At 30.5% G+C, this 23,077-nt stretch overlaps 1 protein-coding gene across 1 annotated transcript in view; it reads left to right on the top strand.

Annotated features, from left to right (window-relative positions):
* Positions 1 to 2,326: 2,326 nt before the first annotated feature.
* Positions 2,327 to 23,077, top strand: part of LOC132704013 (mushroom body large-type Kenyon cell-specific protein 1) — a 225,109-nt gene continuing 204,358 nt past the window's right edge. Inside the window, exon 1 of the mRNA XM_060673615.1 lies at positions 2,327 to 2,449. The gene's annotated coding sequence lies outside the window, so the exon portion shown is untranslated. The remainder of the gene's footprint in view (positions 2,450 to 23,077) is intronic.

The raw sequence follows: 23,077 nt of genomic DNA, 5'->3' as shown, positions 1-23,077 counted from the left end.
TTCTATTTATAGGTACCTATTTAACGAATATGACATTTTATTTATGGGAATTTTGTGACAAGTCGTCTGTTTTTTCTAAAGATAAGTGTCGAAATCAGCAAACAGTTACGTTTAGGCGCCGCATTCTTGCCTTTTCCCCCTATCTAAATCACCCGAATAAAGTAGTATATATTATTATTATTATTATTATTATTTATATACTCTGTGGAGGTTGCAGACAGTAATATGGCTTTTTGTCTTCGATGTTTATATCGTATTTCTTTGCTTTGCTTTGCAGTCTGGGTCATCCATATATTTTCAGTGGTTTTCAAGTGTTCCTGGCATTTTCTACACACTTTCAGTAATTCTGAATGCTGATAACTTGGTTTCCGCATCGCTACCACAAACCCCTCTGTTTCTGGCATTAGGCAGTCATTCCTCAGTCATTCAATATAGGCATCTTGATCAACGTCGGTTCGATTTAAATCTCGGTGGTAACGCCCATACAGCTCTTTTGCTGTCCTACGTTTGATTTTTTTTAATCAGTTTTTTTTTAGTTAGTTCCCCAACTTAATTTCGTAGATTAAGTTTTTTTTTAACCGCAACTTGGGTAGGTGTGTTTCATGCCAAACGGGACTAGGCTTAGTCAACGTTTTATGTACTGGCCAGAACTCTTCTAACTTTGCTGTACGTTGATAGAATTAAAGCTTATTGGGCAAGCCCTATAATTGTTTTCTAACAAATCAACAATGCAGCTTGCTTTAGAAATTTGGAGAGCTGCTTGTCAATTAGGTCATAACTATTGGTATAATTTTGACAGAGGTTAACCCTTACATATCTTTTATTTCCAGGGCTAATTCCTGATACTTATCTAACTTATCATGTCTCTTTTTTGATGTTATCAAATGGTAAAGTGGTATCAAACATATTCGAGTATTTCTTCTTTCTGTCCAAAAAAAAAAAAAATGTCGCATCTATTTTGGCCTAGTTCTTTATCCGTTGCCATTTCCCTTCCCCAATAGATTTTTATATTTTTTGCAGATTGAGCGAGGGTTGAGCATCCAGACGATATATGCTGAACAGATTCGTGTGTTGTTCTGTACATCCTACACTGGTCATAGGATAGGTCCTCTTTCCGAATATAGTTAAAGTATTTTTTTTGTCGCCTGAATTGTTTGCGTGTTAGGTGTAATTGATTATTTATCTACTCCTCTTCTAGCATTTGAATGATTTTTTTATTTCAGGGCGAATTGCAGAAATCAGGTTCAGTGGAGAGTAGTTTTTGTCAACTGCCACTATCGCTCTGTGCAGATTCGCAGTGCAGTTAGTGAAGTAAGTATACAGTTGCCTTATTTTAACGGCATGCTTCATTTCCAGGCTCTCTAAGCCTCTTCCACTTTTATTCCTACGCAAATAAAGCGTGCTGTTGACGGGTGATGAGCGCGGTGTTTGGCCATGTTGGTTCTCCGGTCTGAATACATTGTAAAATACCAAATATCTGTATCACCAAAGAGAGCGCATGAGTTAATAGCCTGAATTTGCTTCATGGCCTTGTGGTGAGCGGTTAGCCTCTGCTTTACAATAAGGTATATCTTTTGTCCATTAATCTGGTGTTATTAGATTCTTACACCTCACACTTTTCTATGCCAAATTCAGATATCCTTTGTGAATTTGGCACCTAGTTCTAGTTGGCTTTCCAGTTGTTCTTTGTTACTGAAATATACTTTTAAGTCATGTTATTATTATTATTATTATTATTGTTATTATTATTTTTATTATTATTGTTATTATTATTATTATTATGATTATTATTGCTATTGTTATTATTATTACTATTCATATTATTGTTAATTCATCTGTAACAGCAGTAAAGCAGCTGCAGTTTGCACGAGAATGAGATTGTTTTTCTGTATTTATGTAAGTTATTTTTTTATTTTTTAAAAATCCTAATTTATTAAGTATTTTAATAGATAATCTGGGCTTGACACCCTAATGCGTTAAATCCGCCGTAAATGGCCAAAAAATGGGTGTAACCCTACGAGTCACGTATTATGATTTTTCCGGCACTGGAAAAAACTTCAGTTTCTTTTTCGGAAAGGAAAGCCCGTCTAAAATATTAATTCCGCGAAAAATGTTTCAATCTTTGACATTTCAGTCCAAATGTGAAAATTTTGGCACGAACAATAGCACACTGAGATGCTGCAAGTCAGCCGCGTCCTGTCGACAGTCACGGGCGTACGTCAGCTCGCGAAGATATCCAAATACAAAACTCAGTAAAGAGTGTCAAGGTCGCGAATGGATATGCAGCGCGACTGCAATTGCACCAATGCAACAGTAAAGCGACGCCGGCGAATGTTACGTACGAAAACTGTTTCGATTTTGTGTTTGGGACGTAACCTTTTGCGATTTAGTTTGGTGTGGTGTAGACGTTTGCAATATATGGCTTCTAAAAATATACTGGAAAACCTGGGTGAGTAATAGTTAACTCTCCGTCGCTTTACAAAATATTTTTTTCTACTCCCTACTCTAAATTACTCAATTATGCACTTTTCAAGCCCGCAGATAGTGTCAGTTTATAACCTCAGCTCGATTAAACACTGCCGAGCGAACCATTTGACTGTTTCCACTACCACTAGTTACGAGTTGGGCGGGATACTTTTTTTCACCGTGCTTACGTACGATAGTCATCAGGAACTTGTTTAACTGCAACACAATAGAACAAAATACAGAAAGTTTAAAATTATTGTCTTCGTCTCATATACGGAATCCAAAAATTTGAGACGATATCACACAAGCTCAAAGACGCGAATTAGTTGAATATGGAGAAATTTCTAGAATTGCTATCACCGAACATTGTTCGCACACAATATAAATATTCGCTTCAGACGGCTAACAACACCACTTAGCCACAGATCTTCCTTTTTTTCACAGAAGTTTTACAAACAATATTGCAAACCTATACAACTCTCTTCCCATCCAATTTGAATCTCTGCTGCAGTAAGATTTAAACGCCACATTTTTCAATATTGCTTTACGAAACATCTACGAAACTATTGGCATCCGTAGTGCAGGGAAGTACTTATCTGTTATAAGTTAAAAATTAGAGAGTTTAAATTTGCTGTGGTAAATGCCATTTGAGTCACGAGTTTCCTTCGCACAAGACGAGCGCAGCGGATCGAGGGTTTAATAGACTAGTGACTTAAAAAGTTTACTAAACGTGTTGCATACATGGGTAGTTTTTGGCAAAATAACACGAATACATTCGCTGGCATGACCGTCAGAATTGACAAACGAACGAAAACATCCGATTGCTCCCAAACTCGTGCGGTAATATCCCGGAAATGTCCGAACTGACTCGGATCCGTGGAACACGAAACTCACGTGGTAAAATGACCTTTTCCTCACGCTAGATCGGTGTATAATTATACAATATTTTTTTTATTTTTAATGTTCGCGGTTGAGTAGAGCAACGTGGATAAGCACCTGTTTCTAGTTCATCATTGAACTTCACCATCTTTTACATTGAATATATCTACATATTTTGTGTAGCTACTGTATCCTATTTTACAGAAAAATATATGATGAGGAAATAATATAAATATATGTTTTTATTATACTCGTTTTTTGCATAAACAAACTAAATTGTCGTTGGTTGCTTCATATTTTAGTAAGGGCAACGGGGTAAGGTATTAGAGAAATAAACATTGCTTTAAAATTTTAAAAAGTAATTAGTTCATCACGATTTGGAAACCAGATTTCCAAAAAAATTTCACAAATTAGTCATAGTTGAAGTGTTTTCAAGCTGAGAGGAATTCATGTTTTTTTTATGCGATGTCGTTTGCTCTGTGATCAATAACTCCCAAATATAAATTGTACATTTTTTTTATATATTTTAATAAACTTAGAGTTGGTTCTGTGGTACCAATGAGGCGATAGTGTTACATAACTGTAACCATCTGATTTTTTTAACGTGATTTGATAATTAAAATATTAATAAAAGTACTTAACCATCTAAACAGAGTTGAATTCTTATAATATAATAATGACTTTTTTTTATCAATAGTTTGGTCAAATAAGGACCTGACAGCCCAGTGAAAGTTGTATATTTTTATGTTAACCTAAATTATAGATAAAAGAACTTAAACCGAACAAAAAGTTGAATTTTGCGAATAATTTGCGCACTACGGGTTATTATTAATGTTATTGCAAATTAATTTATTATTTTGAATGCTAAATAATATTTAAAATCAAAATAAAATTTTCTAATTTTTCTTCATTCCTTTTTTACAATACCTTTGAGTTACGCAGTTTCCATTGCTATGATTTGAAGTCCTTGTCCCCGTTTAATTAATTTATATCGCTATATCAATTTAAAATGTTGTTATTTTTCTTTAATCAGATATTTTTAATACAATAAATACTTAATAAATTTAAGTAGCTTAGGGAAAAACCTTGTTAACAACTGCAAGCTTATTAGAATACACTTTTTTGCAGAGATGGAGCAAACAGTTGCTTATTGCTTGGTTATTAAATAAAAATTATTTGGATTAGTCTCAGCTTTCGAATAGTGCTGATAAACTAACCGCAACAAGCAAAATGATAGTAGTGGGTACCTTGACCAGAATTTATTTTTATTATTTATTTATTAAAAATCCTACTGGGCAATCTGAGTTCAAATTAGTTATTTTTTTATTGAATATATAAAGAAAGGATTCTCTACTACTTGTTACACTATTTTATTTTATGAAAATTATTTCTTGAAACAAAACAAGCAGATATCAAAGAAATTAGATGAAAATTAAATATCTAAAAAATTCCAATTCAACTATTTACTTTTACAAGATTGAGGATAATAGTGCAATAAAGTGCTTCTTACTTGGTGAGGACAAAAACAAAAGCATTGTTTAGACATATAGGTACATCTTTTTTTTTTTCAAAAAATATTACACCAGTCTAGTCTATTTTTTATGCATATATTCTTTTAAAAAATCAAAAGATGTCACAAAAGAAGGTGAAAAGCAAAATATCACTTTCACTTTTCATCTGGATACTCTTTTTTAATATTAAGATAGTGCAGTAAACTGAATTCCTACTTGTTCCTATTCTTATTCCTATAAGTTTTTTCTTCAAGAAACTGCCACATTCTATACTATATTATTCAAAATTTACCTAATTTGGATTTTTGAAGTAAAGCAAGTTTGAACAAGTAAATATCTACGAAAGGAAAAGAAAATTAAGCCAAAACTATGTTCTCAGTTGAACAATACTTTTACTTCCGTATTTCATTTACAACTGACTATTTTCATTGGGGTTATATTAATTAATTAAAAGATAGCGGCAGTAAATTGAATGTTACCACCCCCATCGTTCTCCTCTGTCGATATTCCTAGTTCGTTTATTCAAACAATTTTGAAAAACCAGTGAAAATATAGATCAGTGTCGGCAGCCGAAATTTTCCTGAAACAAGCGAATTAAAACGCATTTCCACTGGACAAAAGTCAGCCAAAGCTTGATTGAGTGATTTAATGCTTTCGCGCATTGTGCTTTCATATATGGCTTTGCGCTAAAAGGAAGAATATTTTCGGTGGTCCCATTGCTTTTCACACGTGTACAGAGGCACGGTTATTGTCGGGGATACTTGGCCACATTCCGTTTGGCGACATTTTATCAGTACGCAAAACGATGACAAACATTCCAACGGAAATGCAACGCGCAGGATGCGTTTCCGAAATTATTTGGTGCGGTTTGATTATTTTTATTATACTAAGAAAATGTACGGATCTTACCAAACAAAACAACTTCGAGATAATTAACACGTTATTATAGTAAATTTATAATATTAATAAGCACAAAAAGTATTTTTCTCGTTTTCTTACTGACCTAGGGTTAATATTTGAAACGTCATGAATTTTTGTCGCATCTAATAAAAATTATGCTTTTCGCTATATCGGAAAAATCTAAAATTTCGGAGCATAATAATTTAAATTAATAATTAAAATTTAATAGGAAATTAAGAGAAATTTGGAGAAGCTGCGGATGATAACCACGATGGTTCTTGCAATACAGTTTTGCATACAATTTATTTCTATTACGTACTTCTTAATAGTGATTCTACCAGCTCAATCTTTTTTTTTTCCGTTCTTTCTAAGATTTTAAAAGTAGGCTTTTTAAATTTTTTATGCATATTATTAATCTATTTGACAGTAAAAATTAAGATCTCAAATGAAATTACCACAACTTGAAAGCGTCAAGAACAGGAAACAAATTTCAAATTTTCCTTTTCACGGTACTGACTCATTTATCCACGGTACTGGATAAAAATTTGAGATCTAAAATCGCATAAACTCCTTGCGTTCTTTCATCAACTCCATGTTTGTAAACATTATCCAAATGATCTACTTTCAACATAACGTTTCATAAATCTCAAGGTAGATGGCGCTCGAGTCATAGAAATTCAAATTCAAAAATTCGTTAAATTTTAAAGACAAAAGTTATTGTACCGGAATCCAGTGTTAACTTAAAACATTAATCAAAACAGTATCAACTTTTTTAGTTTTATCGTTTATAAGGTAATTAGATTAAATCGTTTATTTAGACGAAAATTAATTAAGAATTTATAGGTAAATTTTAGAAATGGACATGACACGGTACTGGCCATTAACTTAATTAATTAAATTAATTATTGGATTAATATTTAATCACCAGCAAAAAAATCATTTTTAATATTTTCTGGTATGATACAAAAAAGGCGGGTCAGTTTCTCGTTCCTACTTTTTGGGCTCTATTTTGCAATATTTTCTAATTTAACGATCTCCGTATCTCTTATGGTTTAAAATATCCCCCTGGTCGACATCTTTATCTTGGACAGACTGCATATACACAATCTTGGTGTTTTAACAAATATCTCTAAGCAATATTTAAAGCTCTGATTTCGAGAAAACGAACTTTGAGCAAGTTACAGTGAATTCTAACGTAATATAGATTTTAACATTTTTATGAAGAAACTCAATTTATTTCTAGATTTTATACTTCCTTATAAATCATTAAAAGCTCTTCATCAATCTATTTCGGTTCTTGTGTTAATACATATTGTTTATAATTCTGCACTTGATTAGATAAAATTATTGATACATTAAATTTTTCTTCAATACTTTGAGTATTAATTTACTATCTTCCATTTCGAGTGAACTCAGTGTAATATTTTTACTATTTTGTTATATCACGCTTCTTTTTGTCCTCTAAAATGTATTTTGCTACAAGTTCCCCATATATAAATAAATGAGGCATAAAAAAGTATTGTTCTAAATATTTTGCGAGAAATAAAGTCTACATTTAAATGTTGGCGCGATCATGGTGGAATTTTATTATCTGTAGTATTAACATGCTCCTTCCAACTAATTTGTCATCCACAGTTAACACTAAATATCTACCTTACTTGCTCTAATAGAGGTGTATTATTAATAACTGTATTTACATTTGTTTTTTTTTTGCTTAAATACCATAAATATTAAGCTTTGAAATTTGAAACTTTTGAGTTTAAAACATATAGGGAGTACAACAGACAAGACTGAACCCTGTAGCACTCCCGAGAAATTTAACCGTGTATTTAACAGGTATCGAATATTAAAAGTAGGCAAAGTAATTTAAGAGTTACAAGCCCATTTGAAGGGTATGTAGTCAGCTTTAACAGTTACATTTTTTAGAAGGAAAATTTAATATGAAAATAAAACGAAAATTTTTAATTTATACATTTTCACTGTACGAAATTTCATTTAATTTTGAGTATCTAAGATATGTAAGGTCTATAACATTATAAAAATAATAGATTTATCGAAGAGTTTTCGTAATATATGTATTTGCAAGGTCAAATTTGGTCTAATTTTGTGCCAATGCAAATTAAATTATCATCTTCCCAGTGCGCACGTTCAAAAAAATTTAGAAAACTGTAGCACTATTTTCTAATAAAAAAAAGTTAAACACTTAATAATGTCCACGCTAATGATAATGATAAAAAAATTATTGCTTTCAGGATGGCAGTTTCTAGCATTATAAGTATTTTTCCATAGTAGTGATAGTAAGTTGACATATATTTATGTGAACTTTCTTAATTATTTTAAATAGTATTACCGATTGCCGCTCAATCACATACATTAGAAACACATAGATTCGATTTCGCATTGTTTTCAGGCTAACTTAAAATAAAGTTTGTAATAGTTTCTCCTACCTGCATTCTTAATTTAATTTGCACTGCATCTGCCGATTTCTGGGTAAATAGATTAGCGAGGTTTAGCTTGTTAACGAGACTGAACTTTTAACTTTTAGAATTTTCGAGGCAAATTATGTAATTTTTCATCGTCATTGTGAAATGCAAGTATTAAGTAACATATGATTTTCTAAATTAGACGCGTAACACAAGCATTTCAGGCACCAACCCACCCTGCTTTCTAATTTATTAATAAACAAGGTAATGTATAATATACACATTTTTGGTTAATTTCAAGATGTTACAGAGGATAGATAATTATGTATTTATTAGGTTAAGCTGCCTTAGAAAGATTATTTTTAATTCTAGACATGTCCAAACCTCGAATACAATTTTATAACTGCTACTTATTTCTCAAAAATAAAAATGTAAATAACATATCAATGGACATTTCATTACTTCAAATCAAAACAATTCCTATTACATTTGATATTGCTTAAAACACATCCACATATTTTATTTTGACAATGTTTCTTTAAAATTATGTTGGTGGAATTGGTGTTGAAGGACTTTCTTCCTTCTTCCTTAGTCATTCAAAACTGATAAAATTATTAATTAATTTTTGGAAGTGTGTCCGAAGGCGGCTTTTTTATGAGATGAAAAGTAGCACAAAAAGCCCTTTTGTATTTTTAGACATTGCATTGGTTTAGTCAGTTTTTTTCTGAAACTCACAAATTTTGATATTCTAATTAAATTGAATCTTTTAATTAAGTAGAACACCGTGTGTGTTTTGTAATAATTTTATTAGAGCTGTTATGAGCTTTTCAAAAATATATAATTAAGATGTATTCCAAATACCAAACCTTTGATTTTGATTTTTTTAAAAGCAGCTCTTGGAGAAAGGTCTCTGTTTTCCAAGAATACTTTTGTTATCGGGACATGCCATTTCTTTATTATTATTTTTATTTCTGCCTCCATTTCCTTCTGCAACGGCCCATGAAAATTTGACAATTACGGGAAATTGGATATAATGAGCGTGTATTATCAAAGTCCATTTAATCTTACACACAGACACCAGTTTTTTTTATAGGTAACTAACATTTTGTAATAAATGAAGTTATTTATGCTAAAAGAAAATCTGTATTTTTCTTGCCCTATTTTAGTTTATCGATAAGTTCAACGCATAACCGATTACACAGGGCGTCCAAAAATCAGCTGAAATGTAAAAATTGAAGATAGCTATGCCATTTCTCATCATGGCAGCTTTCATTACATAAAAAAGCTTGGGGTACGAAAGCTTGCAACATTCGAGTTTCATTGATGAGGGTATTACGCAGAATCACAATAAAAAATGGAACACACTGTACATATGCAGAATTGTGATAAGATATTGTGGTGTTCAAGTTTTTATCATAAATAAATATTCTGTGCAACATAAAGGCTACGAGTAGAAAACTTCTCATTGGCTTTTGCAAAATTGTACTTTGAAATCGATTCGCCAAGAAAATTTTTATGTTGCGGCGTTTAAAAATATTCAAAAGAACAGATACACAATAGAATTAAAATTTAAAGAACTAGACTCCTTATAGGTATGAGTAACTTAAAACGAGTCTAGAAGTTTCTTAGCAAAATTAACGATTTTTAACTAAACAGTAAATCGTAAAAATCAAAGAAAATATTCAGTGATATACCGGCTGAAAACGAAACGGCTGCATTTCAAAATGGCTTAAGATAAAAATACGCCCTGCGGTATGTTTATAGGGTTGAATATTATGAACATTTATAGCATAAAAACAATTTAATCTGTTTTCGGTTTTATCGGAAATAACCTCAACATTGTTATTTCAAATAGAATACCCTGTATATTCTTAACTGTTCCAGATCGATAAATAATTCTAAACAACATACTTCACGTCGAAAATCAGTAGTTTTGAAATAAAGCCGTTCAAAAATATGCCGCAAAAATATTACGGTTACTTACTTCTCATTCAAAACGCAGTTCAATAAAATATCGAAAACAAAATTTGTCGCCATTTTAAATGGAGTTGTCGCTAATCGATTTTTCAAATTTTAATCACTTGCTTCACTAAAACAGTTTAACTTACAAGAATGAAATCTCCACTGTCCAGATCTGCTTTTTTATCATGCATCCAGTTATGATAAACTCAAGATAGATAAACTCCTGCAAAAAAAAACTCTTTTTTTACGTTGATAATAATCCTTTTGCACGAAAATCAGTAAAATAGTGCAACAGCCAATAAACACTCACTCATACGCGTCGCGTAGTTGGCTATGCATTTAAAATAAAACAAACGGCAATCTAAATTTTGACAGTTATAGAAACCTTCTAACACCTAATATGTGTAGTAAGTGTATGTTTTTATTAATTTAAAATAGTATTTTTATAGTTATCAACAAAGAATTTAGTTTAACTTTATCTAAAACAATGCTTACGGTGAATGTCGTTTCAATCAAAGAAAAGCCAAAATAGTTTATGTAGAGCGGTATACAGTTCGCCTTACTTTCCGTGGCTACTTCAAATGTTCGCAATGTTCAACCTAATCAACTTCCCAAATTCCATATTTGTATATCAACCATTTTGAAATGCGGACCTTAGTTTTGTTGCCCGCTAGTATAAATCAATAAAAAATAATTATTCCTGAGACATCTCTAAAAAATATTTATGCGTAAATAAAACAAATTTGGTTGGCACAATTGCTTAGTATTCACTGTTTTTGATTTTGTTATAATACTCCTAGTTTTAGTTTTAAATTTGTAAAACGATGTTTATGATCTCTTTCATTTGAAAATGTACGTAGGGGATATATAAATATTATAATAATTATAATGTAATAATAATAATGAACGGTTTTTGAGTAATATTTTGGAGTATTTCTCTGTACCCACTTTTACTTGTATCAAGTGCCGGTAAAACCGGATATAGATAAAAAAATTTTAGAATAAAATAACCAAAGGATTTCATTTAAAGGCGGGGAAAAAAACAGCGAAAGTTGGCGGCGGTACATTTGACGACGCATTAACAACACTGACCTTAATTCGGAATGTATTTTTCTCGCGGGTTAAATAGCACGGTATCGATATACGATAAAAGCCGAATAATACGCATCAACAAATATTAGATTGCAACAAATAATAAGCCAATAAAAGCGTTTCCGTTGAAATTTCCTTTACCAGTTTGGCGCAAAAGTGAGGCAATTGCGGTCATAGAAAATTCGTAACCTTGAATTTAATTGCTAAATTGCAACAAGATTCGTGTTGGTTGTGATTCACAGATTGTTTGGCATTTGAAAATTTTATAGTTTCTAACTTTGTTTTTTTTTGTCTTTCTTTTTCATAAGTCGAATCAAGGCTGTTGGACCTTATTCCTTCCCGATATGGTCTCGTAAATGTTATCGCCTGACAATAATTAGATTCTCATCACAAAGCAACTTAGAAATAAATTAGCATTTACAGTATAAAATTATGTGTAAAAACGTTGATCGCGCGGATTCGATGGCTACAAGGCCGTATATTTCTTCTCTCGTTACGACATTTTTGATTATAAGCGCGTTTATTGAAATACCGAATATCAAATGCAGTCGTCAATAGGCAAGTTTTATTTTAAAATTGTTATTTTCTCTTTTGTTGACATCATAAAAACACATGTTATCTTACAAATGAGGAATGTATGATTTGGTTAATTTTTTTCGGAAAGCAGACTTTTCTGCCCTGTTGATTTCGAATAACTGGGATAACAATTACAACAACAATAATTTGGTCACTTGTTTTCCCTAAATTAATATTTGGTTTGGCATGACAAATGATTTACGGTTGGATTTTCCAAGATAGTAAAGGTAAAAATAAAAACACAACACAAACACGAATTCTTTGGAAGTCATTTATTCGAAAGTAGCAAAGTGGATCTATTTTTGTATTTTTCTCTCTTTTGATAAAATGACTGAACAAATCATTAATTTTTTTTTAAACAATTAACGACTAAAATATAATAACACAAAACACTTACCCAAGTCGTATTTGGAAACAGTAAATTATTTCAAAACTCTTAGTCTTCGCCAACTACTTGTAAAAGGAAATAAATATTACAAAAAAAAATTATTCGAGATATGTTTCAAAAATAAAGAATTTTAACTTTAGTCACTAAAATTGGTGTCCAAGCAGGAAAATACGAAATGGTATATTAAATTTAAGCTCACTCTTAAACGGACTTAATGACGGTTGGCCACTAACAATGGTTTCCCCATGTATTGATCAATAAAATTTATTACAAAAATTTTAACAGATTTTCGAATAGAAGTTTGATCTCTCTCGGGAAAGACTAACAGTTTTGTCAGCATTCTTTTTCTAGGCAACATATCATACGAAATCAAAAATATTTTATATGAATCTTTTATTAATTTACAGGTTTCCTTTATAACTTTTAGTAATCGTAGAAAATAGCCCCTCCTTGGGACAGATTCGCAGTTTATAGACACTAGACAAAAATAAAAGTTCCTTAGATCCAGTCAACAACATATATACTTTTGCTAATTATATCATAAATGAGAAACACTTTGAGTTTTATTTAATTGCCTTTGAAATCATAAACTGTTAGTTTTGCAGCAGTAGTGAGTTTAAATGTAATATTAAATCATTTTGTACTTTCCTGCTTGCACACCAATGTAAGTAACAAAAGATGAAATTCTTTATTTTCGAAACAAGTCTCGATTAAAAACGATTTAGTTATATATCCTTTTACAAGTTGGCGGAGAAGAGTTTTCTTTTGGTTTTTCCTTACGGTTCACTGTTTGAATATGGACTACTTTTTTCAAGTGAATAAAGAAATGTTTTGTTTCACATTTTACCTATTTCTCTTTATTTTCTCACGAAAAGTATATCTTTGTTAATGTTTATGACTTGTGCAGTTTAATATTTTCTATAATCAGTAATTTATTAATATTCATTAACAATAACAAGGATTGTCGATAAACTAAAACCCGTACCTGGTGAATTTCTATATAGTAAAACAATACCAACGAAATTGTTGACAAAAAGTGACTTAATATCCGGAAAGTTAAAAAAGGCACTGGAAAAGAGTATCGACAAAACTAACAAGGTTTTCAAATCATTTTAGTAATTTAAATCATTTATTTCCTTGTGCATGCCACTCTTTTGTCAGTTATTTTAATTTATATCCGATCTCCGATCTAATTAACTAACCAACATTATTGCTATAAATTTCTTAATGGATTTGTGATCAGTCGAGAAAATACTAATAAACTTTAAAAAAGAAATTGTAAAGCTAAAAAACATTTGAACTTGGTTAAACATATTATGCATATTACCTTCCAATATGGCTACTGGTCCCCTCGAAGCTTGCATGGAACATATAAATCCAAAATTATTCTATTATCTTCTGTATCGTTTTGTTGTTTCAATATATAATTTAAAAACGCCTTTACAATTGAGATAATTAATTCACCAATTATGTTGCCCTAAATTAATATTTCGTTTGGTATAAGATATGTTTTATTAGTAGCTTTTCGAAGATATTTTTAAAAGTTATTAATGAAAACACAAGGTGTTAAAATCATCCCTCGAAATCCGGAAATTTTTAGAAGCCATTTTTGTGAAAATCGCTGTCTAGCTTTTCTTTTGTTTTTAAAAAATCTGACTACGGCGCCCTCAAAAAATGTCCATAATCCAGATTGTATATTTTTCTCGCTATTTAGAAACCTCAAAAAAATATTTACCCATCTCATATTTAGGAACAGTAACTTCTTTTCGTATTCAATTAATAGAAAAATGTTTACCTGTTTTGCTTAATTTTTTCAATATTGCTGGTTTTCGAATCATAAAAGGAAAACAGCATTTCTGAAAATATTTCAAAACTTTTTATGCTTTTCAAAAAAATAACGGCAAATTAAGCTCGAAATAAGTTAGTATTTTAATATTTTTTATAATTTCTAATTCATTAATATTCACTAACAAAGATTAGGCTAATTCAAATCTATTGTTTGCGAGAATATTAGATAAATTAAAAAACTGATACAACGGAAAATACACATAATGAAAATAACAATATCGACATTCTCACAATAATATTGGAAATTTTGACACTGGAAACTGAGAAAATTGTCACAACAAGGTAGAAGTATTGACAAAATACACACATCACACAAACACCTACAATGTTTCCAAAACATTGCAGTAATTGAATTCATTTATTTGTTTGTTTGTTAGTTCCAATTTATGACATATTCATAAATTAATATTAAACAGAATAATTAAGATCTCCAATACTGTTTTATTATAAACATAATATAAACATTTAAATTGCAATTTTAATTATCTAAACAACGTGAATTCTACAAATTTTGTAAAATATTAGTAATGAGTCAAAACAAATACCAATAAACTTCAAAACTAAAAATTGAAAAACGTTAAAAAGATCGTTGCACTAAGTATTTTCCAAAAATATATTTTCTTTTATATCGTAATATGATGTAATAACATTTAGAAGCAATTATTTTTTAAGTGGCATTTTCGAACTTTTTTTGTAATCTGGAGACAAATTTTTGTTTCTTTTAAAGGTTAAATTTTAAGAAATCTCATTGACAAAGCAAATATTGAAAATTACAAAAGAATATTTGATTGATTATAACAACAGTATAAAATATCTACCCGAGTCACTTTTAGAAATAGGAAGTACTTATTTACGTACTTAATGAATAAAAAAATGTTACTGTTGTCCGGGTAATAAATAAAAGAGATAATTTTCTGATAATATCTCATTTGGGGACACCGCAAATATCTCAACGTGTTATGTTTTCAGCTTATTCGCTACGTTTTAAGCTTTTCATTAAAAATAACCACAAATTAGGCTTCAAATAAATTGGTGTTTTAATATTTTGTGTAATTAGTAATTCATTAATATTCATTAACAAGGCTAGAGTCATTTATTTCTATTGTTTGCGAGGATTGTTGAAAAAAACTGACACAACGGAAAACTCAGTTAATAAAAAAAACAACACCTATATATAGTGATTTTCCATTAATTTTTTACAATATGTGTAGGGCCGTAGAAAGGTAGAAAAGCTGTTTATAATAATATAGGGAATTTCGGCACGGCATTTCGGTAATTCATTTCAATTCACGATATCAAGTTATTCTAAAACAGACTAATTAAGATATATTTTGCCATATTGCCAGTCTCTTCATTTATCTTAGATCCTATTTACATAAATTTCCATTTTAATTTAATAACCAAAATTAATTCTATAAATTTGTTAATGTTTTTGATGATGAGTCATGTAGCTATTAGATAATCTAGTATCCTGAGAACGGTAAAACTTCGCACTGTGCGCCATTCAACGAGATCTTGTCATCCAAACTGAAACCTGTCGAATTAGTGAACTGTCAGCGGTCATGTCAGCCCTAGGTCTTATTGGCTGAAAGCAACATTTCAAATGACCGCTCATGCGCATATTAAATGGCCCACTTCAACTTCCTTTTTTCATCGACGCTTGAAAAGCATATTATCAGTATAGCCCGACCACTATAAATCTGATAGGCTTATGCGATGAGTCAAAAAAACACCAGTGAACTTTGAAAAAGAAAGTAAAAGACTCGAAAACATTTAGGATTCGTTAAAAACTGCGTATTAGCTTCAGCACAAAGAGGGAAAAACCATTATTTTTGTAATAAGCGCACCTATTACTTCTTCATTAAAACATGTCTACTGGTCCCCTTCCACGTATATATTCCCCGCGTGTAATTCTGTCAATCCAAACCCATTAGGGGGTAAAAAAGCAAGCGCAATTTTAGTCGTATAATTTATAACCGAAAACCAAGCCCACGAAAGACTAGTTGGTACACGCTGATCGATATCAATTTGTAAATTAAACCGTCGTCCTTAAAAAACAATATTTTAGCCGACAGAGCAAATATTTGGCAAACGCAGCCCGCCTGATGTCCTTTGGATAGAGCAAGGCGTAGCCGCAGCTCAAGGGTTATAACAATGAATATTCGACAACGCACAAGGTTCTTTGTTTTTGCGTTCCCTTAGTAATTGTTTTATCATAATACTCCCCCTATATGAGTCAGAGTTATCCGGAATTTCGGAGTACGTGGCTTTATGCGAAACGTTTTGTCGGAATCAAGCAAATCGGAACAAATCGTCGTTAAAATTTTCAAATACTGGGTGTTTATTAATTGTGTACCGATACTGACGAACAGAAAACATTTAATGTGAATGGTAAAAGAGGAGGGGGAGTGTCAATACATATTGAAGAAAACACAATTTTCGGAAATAGGAAGATCTAATTCTGATAGTAAAATCTAAAAATAAGTGTAGTTTATAATCGTTTTCATTCACAGAGTTTGAGAAATCATCAGAGGAAATTCTTCTGGAGTATTCAAATTAAATAAAATTAAATTTAATAATGTAAATAAATAATTTTAAATTTTAAAATAAAACTGAATCTGCACCGATCAGGGTTGCACCTGCTTCGCGTGGCATTGTCGCCAATGTGTCTGATAGATATTGTGATTTATACTATAAAGTTGTGATAGAAAATAATAGTGTCAGATCACAATCGATTGTCAGTCACTGTAAAGGACAATATAAAAATAATATGAAAAAAAATGAAACAATAAATATAGATCATAAAAATTTGTCAAAATTTATAGAGTCCGGGAGAACAATAATTGGAGAAATCAGGAACTGCTTGAGACGATTGAATCAAATGAAAATTGAAAGAAAATATGACAAAATTTTCTACTAAGCTAATAAATAATGCCTTTTGAGCATTTTTTCTAAAATCTTGGAAAAGCTTATAAAAAAGCGCATATTTCAATACGTTATAAACACAGTTCAAGCGCATAAATTCCAGTATGGTTTCCTTAAAAACAGTAACACTTTAAGTGCCACTGTGGATCTTGTCAACCACGTTTCAAAAGCATTAGATGACATAAGCTAAAGATATTTTATTAAATAAATTGGGCTACCTGGGAATTACCGATTCTATTCTTAATTTAATTATAACTTCTATCGAAGGTGGACCTGCATTTATAATACTTAATTTTAAAAATGATATACGTTCGAATTTTGTATGTTTTAAACTCAAAACTTACCAATGTCAAAGCATGCTATTTTGCCTTCGCACTGTTTTAGCCCACAAGCGACGAAGATTTTCTATGTGAAGAGGTCAACAGACACCTCAGAAAATATGTGGTTTGGTTGTTTGGTAATAAATTAAAATTTAATAAAGATAAAACAAAAGTTATGATGTTTAAGCAAAAAAATAATCAAATACAAAATGTAAGGATAAATATAAATAATACACCTCCAGAGCAAGTAAATTATGTTAGATATTTATTGTTGTAAATTGTACCTATGGTCGCTGCAATAATTAAATGTTGACGTTATTTGTCTAAAAAAAACGAAGGACATGATCTAAAATGTTTTTTTATGTCTCGCTTAATATATGTGGGGAACTTAGCAAAACAAATATAAAAATAGTAAAAAGATTATGATTACGACTGACTATACCAAGTTTAAGTTTAATTATCTATAATTTTATCTAATCAATCCATCAAATCAAATCGGATTAACACAAGAACCAATATATTACTGCAAAATCCTATTGTAATTGCATCCAAAGCGTTTAATGATTTACCAACAGGTGTAAAACCTGCAGTTGCATTGCGTTTCTTTATTAAAAATCGTAAAAACTATATTCTAGGTTAGTAATCTATTTATATATTTATACCACAACTGAAACTTAGTCAAAGTTAGTTTTCTCGAGGCCAAAGTTTTAAGCACTGCTGCTAGATATTTGTTAAACACCAACATTGTATATATATTTTGTGAAATAAAGATTTGTTAAAAAAAAAAAGGAATATCAAAATGAAAGATTATTGAAATTCTTCTTCTTGAGAAAATACTCAGCTAACCTTAATAACACGGATTTTGAAAAGATAACTAATTGTTTTTAACGAAATAAGCTCTGGTATTGTCCGCCATTGTCTAATCTAAATTTTTGCTTTTTCCTTATTCACTTTTGATTTTTATCTTCTACCTATATATCTCTAACTGGCATATCAGGCTCATTTGAAATTGGGAACGAAACTGCAATAGTAGAAGTGAGGTCACTTTTTAAAAAATGTAAATATCGGGTTCCAGTGGCATTTATTTTTGGTAGATGTTTTGTAGGATTTTCTTTCATCCATTGGGGATTATTTATACTCCGATAGCTACAATTTTTTTCTATCCCTAGCATTTAAACAAAAGGTGGCTTCGTTACTAAACAGTATCCATCATATTATCCATTCCTCTATTAATACACCCAAAGCTGTTCTTTGGCTAAATCACTATTTGAAGCTACTTCGCAAAATGCACGATGGGGATTATCCTCAACTTGTAATAAAATGTTCAATCTCGTGTTCTTATTTTTGGATGATCTAGTCCTGGGCTCATTGTCGACCTTCTGATGGGTTTTTCTAGATATTTTGGTTCTCGTATTGTCTTCTTCTCTTATAAATTAAAATTTTAAACCGGAGTTTATTTTAGATGCGCCATATTTCCTTTTTTTACTCACAGAAAACTAATTGAACCAATTTAAGAACTTTGCAGGCACTAGCTGCTTATCTGTTAATTTGTTCCATATTTGAGCCGTTCTCTGTAGAAACATCAACAAAAATGTTATAATAACCGAAACTGAATCCATTAAGTATCTAGCCAATAAGGAACGCCATTTAAAATGGGATCTTGACGCTAATGAAGTAACTAGAAAAATTCGCGTAATATGCAAATTTAAACTTTAAAAAAATTTTAGACATCAGACACCTGAGACAACTGATTGAATTACAACTTAGTTACGGATTAGGTGGTTCGGAATCTTTAAGGAATTGTCATATGAGTTCTTTAGTTCAAAAATAATTTTATGTCAATATTATTCCCTACTCTAGTAACACACTTTATGAAGTAACAAATATCTTTCTCAGGGCAGCTGTATTTCTTAAATCATGAACATTAAAAACGATAAAATTAAAATTTAACTATCCATATCACAAGGTCACTCAACTTTACCAAAACAATAAAATTCAATTGGTCGAACATACTTTCAAAAGAAATTAAAAAAACAAATTTTAAGTCAAAAATAAAAAAGATCGATTCAGATTATAAGATATCTTATACAGAGCCGATTTAAAATTATTTAAATATCCACTTTTTTTTCCGTTGATAACTAATTTAAAATATGTATTTCAAAAAAATATATTTATACCGATTTGTGGCCTTTACTTATCTATTTTTTACTGTTGGATGTATGATTTTGAAGAAGACAAGTCGATATCAGCATATAATTTTCTCAGGACTCTATATATTTTATTGAAATGTACACAGTTTTCAATCCTTAAAAAATCCTTTGAAAACCAAAATTAATATTATGAGATATAATATTAGATCATATTTAAATACAGCTTAGTGTGCGTCGCCTTTGAATTTGTTTCCATAGTGATGAAATAGACTGTGATATCTTGACGGCTTAATTTTAAACACTACTATTAGTTTTTTAAAATGAAGTTGAAGAATTCCTAGACTACTCGACTAAACAATTATTGAACCTTAACTTTTTTTATTTTTTAGACGAAAAACGACTTCATATGACATTAATATCTATGGTCCTAACCTATCCGGTAGAATTCCAGAGAATAATGTTTATAAAACTACACTACACTTATATACTAAAATAAAGTCATATTTTTGTTAATATTATTATTATTATAGCGGACAAACTTGAAAAGACAGATATTAGTGGTAATTCAAACATCCCTCATCAACAAATAATTTTGAAATACCCTACTTTTTAATAAAAGTTGTACGTTTAATAACAATATTTGAAGATTGTGTTTATATTCTATACTAAACATTAATTTCAAATTGTTAAAGATTGTTCTAAATTAAAAATGATGATTTCTTATAAAAATGAAATAATTTGGTGATGGTAAAACACTGGACCGGTTTAAGAAAATATATTGTTTGTTACAGGTCCCGAAAGTGCTTTTACTGATCTCTCAGGCTACTATTTAAATTTGTGTATTGGGATCGAAATATTATTGAAGAAAAACATTTTTTTTTTTACTTATTATAAAACTTCGAACTAGCTAACGTTTCGCCAATCATCCTGTTGGCTTCTTCAGAGCTTGATTGAAACTGCTCGTATTTTACTCTGTACCTGCTTTTATATGGTTTAAGGGGGCGGAGCTAAATGACGGGCATAAACGCCGTCTCGGATGACTGATTCCCATATTGGTGACAGGTAGAGACCTGAGTCGCTTTTTCTAAAAATTTCAATTATTTGTGCAATTCTTATTTTTTGGAGCAAATTCTGTCTAAAAAAATGAAATCCATAAAAACTGACACTCTTTTGATATTTGGTTGGCATCTACCCCGAACATTTGTCACTTTTTCCAGTGACGTCAACGTCAACATAATATTGAATGTTTGGATGAAAAAGAAGAGATAAAAGAAACTTCTTTAAACTTATCTTTACTCAACAAATATTTAATATAGGTACAGGGTTTCAAAAACAGCAATTGAATAATAAAAGTTTTCATCTCATTTACTTATTAAATCGATTTTTATCAAATATCAAAATATCAATTATAAAAATAGCCTGTCAAAGCGCAAACCCCTTTTGTGGGGTGACTAAAATCATTTCAAATTCGGCCATCCAAAAAGGAAAACGAATTCCGGCAATGGTGGACACAAAACAGGTAAAGAAACGGGACAATCGAAACCCAACCCGTTGGTCACATTCACAGCGGCTTTTTAAGTATTGGAAAAGAAAAGCGTTAGAATAATTGTAGCTCTTTCTATGCTGACCGGCCTAAATCTAATTACAGTGCAAGAAATTCTAAATGCAAATTCTACCGGGAAGATAAGAAAAAGGCTACACATGTGTTATTCTATTACGAGAGTGTAGAGTCACAATCGCAGCTGTGAACCCTAATCAAACAGACACGCCTAAATATAGCTATGGAGGGAATCACAATATATCTTTTGAACATCAGTAAGATCCAGGTATAAGGCTAACTATTCCAACTTGAATCTGAAATCTGGGGATACTCATTCTTGTGAAAACTCACTATTAGAGAAACACAAACATTTAGACTACGTATTCATTTCGTTAATTCATAAAAATTCCCCTTTTTTAATTATTTATATTTATCATTCAATAACTATGCATTGAAACTTCAACCTAGGGCAGTTGAGATATTCGGAGATCAAACACCGGTTGGTGATTTTGTGGTTTTGCCCAAACGCAACCTTCTTTACACTGTTGTGTTAAACAGCAACTCGTATTAGCTGGGGAAACACAGAATCTCCAATAAATGTGTAAAAATGAGTTATAGATATAAATTTAAATATATGGAGTGCAACGTCTGTTGAAAAGTGTTATATGCGGTTTATGTAATTTTGATTTTTCTAAAGCTAATAGTTAATTGGTCATCGCTATACAAGTTCTCTTTTATATTATACAGATACTAAATTGACTTAATTTTTCTTTTCGAAACTAAATTAATTCTTTTTTTTTGTGATCAAATATCCCTTGATTAAACAAACCTCAGTTTTTTTAACAGAAAAAAAAGTTTTTTGAAGGCACATTTGTAGTCTATCTACAATGGAACTGTTTAAATATGTTATGGTTATTTTTTATAAATCTAGACATACACAGATTTGCCTTAAAATTTACTGAATTCTTGTCGAAAATTTTGAAGCTTTAATATTCAGAGAGCTATTTAAAGAAAATAAATAATAAATAAACCATGTACATATTTTGAAAGAATATCTTTTTGCATAGTAAAAATATATTTTGATTTTTGATCACTACGAAGATGTTAATAAAACGGCACATATGCGATATGGCCCAAATAGTTTCAATAAGAATGTACCTACACATTTTTCCCGTTCTACTTCTCGAAAGTAGCATCTCAAAGAAAAATTAAAATTTTCAACGGAATAATTTAAGGCGAATTTTAATTTGAATTATATGTAGTTAATTTTGGCTTCATATCTGAGAAAATACTGACCACAAGATATGTAAAACAGTTAAGAGAAAAACGCTGGAAAGAGTTTTGAACATTTTCAAATGGAGGGCGCTAAGTAGAGAGCTTCCACGTTAAAGTGAACAAATCAAATATTATTTAAAAAAATAAGGTGCAATTTTAGTCATATCAGTTCCTAGTATTTTGGAAAAGGTTGGTTTCATTTATTGTTAAACACTTCAATGTCTATGGTATAAAACAAACGTCTTTAAATAAACAAACACCAGTATTTTTAATAAAAAAATACTTTTAAAAATAAATTTTTTTGAAGGCACATTTGTAGTCTATGTATATATGTTATTTTTTGTATGTCTGAATAGGCGCAAAAGTTTAAGCTTTAATGTTAAATATTTAGGGAACCTTTCAAAAAGATAAATAATTTATAAATCATGTATTTTGAAAGCTGAGATTTTTTTTGGATAACAAATATATTTTTTCATTTTCGTTTTTTTGATCATTACGAAAATGTCAATAAAAGATTCCATTCAAAGCTAAAGAAATCGGATATGGCTCAAATAGTTCTAACAAGAATGTACCATTTTTTTCGATAAATATTTTAAGGAAAACATTTAGCGGACAGATTAGGTATGGAAGGCAAATAAATATAGCTTTTGATTATAACATCTGAGAAATCACTGACCACAATATGGGTAAATCACATAAGAGAAAACGCTGGAAAGAATTTTGAACGTGGGGGACGTTATGTAGCGAGCTTCCACGTTAAAATGAACAAATTAAATATTATTCTAAAAAATAAGGTGCAATTTTAGCTATAAATAGCATCCA

The sequence above is a fragment of the Cylas formicarius genome, unplaced genomic scaffold (genome assembly GCF_029955315.1).
Source record: "Cylas formicarius isolate icCylForm1 unplaced genomic scaffold, icCylForm1.1 PGA_scaffold_6__28_contigs__length_40554024, whole genome shotgun sequence".
Taxonomy (NCBI): Eukaryota; Metazoa; Arthropoda; class Insecta; order Coleoptera; family Brentidae; genus Cylas; species Cylas formicarius.
Note: the sequence above shows the minus strand (reverse complement) of the source record. Positions and strands in the feature narration are given on the sequence as shown.